Source organism: Ursus arctos, unplaced genomic scaffold, assembly GCF_023065955.2.
Source record: "Ursus arctos isolate Adak ecotype North America unplaced genomic scaffold, UrsArc2.0 scaffold_5, whole genome shotgun sequence".
NCBI lineage: Eukaryota > Metazoa > Chordata > Mammalia > Carnivora > Ursidae > Ursus > Ursus arctos.
The window spans coordinates 40,598,807-40,603,132 of NW_026623067.1; the positions used below are offsets into that span (position 1 = coordinate 40,598,807).

The 4,326-nt window shown below is 37.9% G+C and overlaps 1 non-coding gene across 1 annotated transcript; it reads right to left on the reverse strand.

Annotated features, from left to right (window-relative positions):
* Window positions 1–1,080: 1,080 nt before the first annotated feature.
* LOC113255406 (U6 spliceosomal RNA) lies at window positions 1,081–1,188 on the reverse strand. The gene has a single exon (XR_003316284.2). It is a non-coding gene; the product is annotated as a U6 spliceosomal RNA (small nuclear RNA).
* Between the last annotated feature and the right edge of the window lie 3,138 nt (window positions 1,189–4,326).

Below are 4,326 nucleotides of genomic sequence, written 5' to 3' on the forward strand. Positions count from 1 at the left end.
TTTTCCACACACACATACCGTCACTCTTTTTATACTCAGCTGTCAGGTGTTATTTGCAAGTCTGTCTCTCCTGCTGGATAGGAGCTCCCTGAGTCCAGACAGTGGCCTAATTTATTTCTGGGTCCTTGTTTTAACCTATTGTGTGGCACTATAAATGGCATATACCTACTCAACAAAGGAACACACTTAACGTAAGTACACTATTTATTCTGCAACTTCTGGTGGCCATGCATAAACATCCTGGTTTTCTTTCTGGCTGCAGGTCACGGGCTAATTACTCTCATCTAATGAAATTATTTTGTGGATGAGATCATTGAAATTGAGTAATTCTCTCAAGGCTGTAGGACTTGTTAAATGACCCAGACATTTTTTCTAAGTTTGTGACTAACTTATTTGGTATGAAACCTGACCCACGCTGACATGAGGCTATTTATAGTTTTTAGTTATTCCATTTACTATGAATATTCATATGCCACACTATAAAATATTAGTGCATTTATTGTGTACTGGCCCTTTCTAAAATAAGAAACATTGAAAATTGTCTATTACATCTTGCCCCAAGGAGTTTAGAAAAGGTACCATGTACTTGTACGGTATGATTTCATCAAGAGAACCCATATCATACAGTAATTGTCCTTTTGTTGTTAGTGCTTATTTCAGCAAAACAACGTCAACAGTCATGTTAAATTGGTGTTAGCCACTTGGCTTGTATTGTTTGTGTTATTCTGTTTGCATTTAATTGTCAATGAATTGTGGGTATAAATGTGTTAGAAACCATATACATTGTACTGTTAATTTCTAATTTTATATTTATAATATCCAGGTACTATGGTAATAAAAGTAACATAAGTGAATAAAAAAATTAAGGAAATCAACTTAAAAAAATTGTATAGTTAAAATTAACTTGAAAAAAAAACCCTTACATGTCCCCAGGGGGACAGTATAAGTGATTGTATGCATGATTATGTACATATATATGTATATATAGCACTAGCTGTATACATAAATACATAATATGTGCTGTAATAATCATGGCATTATACACACTCAGATTAGGCTTCCTCTTCTCAGAGTCACAGAAATAACTGATTCTTTCACTCACCATGTCCTTTTTCTCCTTGAGCAGAGGCCATGCTAATCTTCTCTGTATCACTCCAATTTTAGTATATGTGCTCCTGAAGGGAGCACACAACTTGTCCTTTTTCTGATCCCACCCCCACTTCTTCAGGGACCACACACGCACACAAAAATTTCGGAGGAACGAATGGAATCAGCCAGCTGACTTGGAATGATGAAGGTCTAGCCATAATCAGAACACTTGTATATTGAATCTCAGCCAGAAGGATGGAAATTTAACAATATTTGTGACATTCAAGATGGTAGTTACATGCAGGGCCCAGACAGATAAAAGAAATAGATGGGGTGCGCAGGCTGTAAGAAAGAAAACTGCAGGGTGATGAGGGATGGCAAATTGAAACTCTTCAGTATCAGAGTGAAAACAGGCAGTGGGGAGACTATGGTAGGGAAGCAGCCAGTCATGGGAATTTGAACTTGAACACCAGCTAATTACCATTATAATTTGGGATTGTGAATCCAATTTGCTCTATCTTTTCGTTTTCTTTTTCAAGGGGGGTGGTGGGGAGAAAACCAGGGTTCTGTGTGCATTCTCCTGACTTTCTATATTGGCAGCTAATTCAATGAAGAAAAATAGTGTAGATCAAATAAAATACATCTGTGGGCCAGATTTGGTCTTCAGACCATCACTTTGCATCCTGTGACTTAGAATCTGATGGCATCATTAGCATCCTGAACAAACTTGTCACACATGGTCCCCTATTTCCAACCCTGGATAAAAGGAGATGGAAACTTTTCTTGTGGTAAATCATATTATTTTCATCTGAGGTGATAGCTTTGGATGTAACTCAAGGGTTCACTTCTGGAAAAGAGAAATCTCTTTTGCCCTTGTTTGTGGCTTAATAGTATTAGAAATTAAACTGGATTAAAGACACTGAAATAGATACTCAAGGTCCAATCTCATGGTGTTAAAGACTCTTCCTTTCAAAGTGGATCCTAAATTGAAATTCATCCTTTTCCATTCCCTTAATCCAGACTTCTCAGAGTTGATATAAGGGGCTGAGTGTCCGATGTTGAATGTTTCACTGGGTCAATAGAACCTGTGAAATCAATCTGTTCAGTTAACAGATGACAAACACTTAATGATGCAATGTTTTCTGAGAGCAATATTGTTTGGAAACATATTTGCAAAGTTGGTAAAGAAGACAATTTTCACCTTTCAACCCTCACTTGTATTCTACTCATTTCCTTATGCAACAAAATGCCTTGAGTGTCTACGATGTACCGGACGCTATTTTAGTTACTGGCGATCTCACGGAGATAAAACAGACAATGTCCCTAAATTCCTTTAAGTACAAATCAAATATACAAGAATACATTTGATGTCACTCCTAGTAAGTATTAGAAGTGTTACACAAAACCAAATATAAAATTACAGACTACCCTATCCTGAAAGGATACAGGAAAAAATTGCAGCCATCCTGGAGAGATAAGGGAAAAAAGTGCTAAGAAGGAAAGAAGACAATGAAGAAAGGATAATAGTGAAGACAATGAAATTGAACCACATACAGAAGCAGGAGAGCACAGGCAATTCTCTGGATCAGTTAAGCAGAGAGGCCTGACCCTTCATTTATGGATTTCTTTCTCAGCTGAGTTATTTCATAATTAGAAATTGATAAACAGAAATGGTTACTTTTATGAAGTTGAACTTGGGGTTCATGTAGCTGCACTAGGAGTACATTTCCTAGGCAGATCTCAAAGAAAATTCCTATTGGAATGAATAAGCTCTAAAAGTGTCCAAGTAATAATCACAGTTTAATTTTGAGAGGTAAGGAGGACTGAAAATAAGACAGCCCCAATAGAAACAAAGATTAACGATGATGTCTGCTTATCAAAATGTCTCCAGCAAAGAAACTAAACAAACCTGGTTTCTAATGTGGTTTGAGTAACTGTTGATCTGCTTTACTTTATCTTCTATATCATGCTTTCTCTGAATAAAACCCTTGGAAAAAAATCAGTAGGCTGGTTGAGATCACCAAAGCAACACTGTCTTACAAGTCAAGTTTCCCCATCAGCCAGTTTTCCCAAGACAGATTATAGCATTTGTATCAATATACTTCTGTTAAACACTTCTTATGTATTTATGAAGGCAAAGCCTGCAAGTGCCAAAGTCAAGGAGCTAGGAAACTTTATATTTTAAAGAATTGATAAACATTTCCTCCAGCCTTCCTATAGAGACATATATTTGACCATGGCTTTTCTTGTTCCTCCAAAACTGTGTCAGCTAATGGGCAGAAATACAGGCTTAAAAAAAACCCAACTTTATCAAGTGTAAGAATTTTTTTTTCTGTTTATACATCTAATTAAATCAACAGAAATTCAAGGAATTACCCAGATAATCTTAAAACATTCACAAACCAATTTCAATTTATAAATAATTGAGAATAGAGTGCTTCATTTGAATTGTTGGGGTAATTCAGGTAGTACATCTTCTTTCTTCATTTGATGTGTGTAGACTTCCTTTATAGAACGTAGAAAAACAATGTTTAGGATTTAGGAGAAAAGACAACCCCTAAACACTAAAAGATGGATTCCTAGTGGTCATTCATTCATTTATTGAAATACTTTCTGCACATTTAACATAGGTGGGGTGCTCTATTTAACAATGAAGATATAAAGATGAATAAAATGGGGCTGGTCCTACCCTCATGAAACTCACAACCCACCGGAGGTGGGGAATGGGGATGGACAACCAACCAGACACCATACAGGTGATGCAAGTTGTGAAGGAGAAGTTGAGGGTTTGAGGGAAGGGATTCATTCCTGCGATCAGAGGCATCTGCTGAGATCTAGAGGGTACATAGGAAGCTGGTATGAAGGAGAAGGGAAGAAAAAAGGGAACAAGAGAAGCCACCCAGGACACTGCAGCCCAGGGCCCATCTGACAACAGGTGTGGGAGAGAAGCAAAACAAGAATAACAGAAAAACTAGAGAGCCACGTCGCAGTCAGCCCTCAGAATCACGTGCAATAATAAAGTGTGGTTGTGTGAAGCCACTTCACTTGGGGGCATTCATTACGCAGCAACAAAGAAACAAAACACAATGGCTTCCATTCTACAAGTAAAGGCGATGGTCATTGCTAGTGGATCCTGATGTTGTAGGAGCCCAGCTGAGCCTGAAGCAGGGAGCTTGGCGTGCCAGAGCATGTGCCTCCCAGGCCTCTATTTCGTGCAAAGAAAGACAGCTGCAGAGA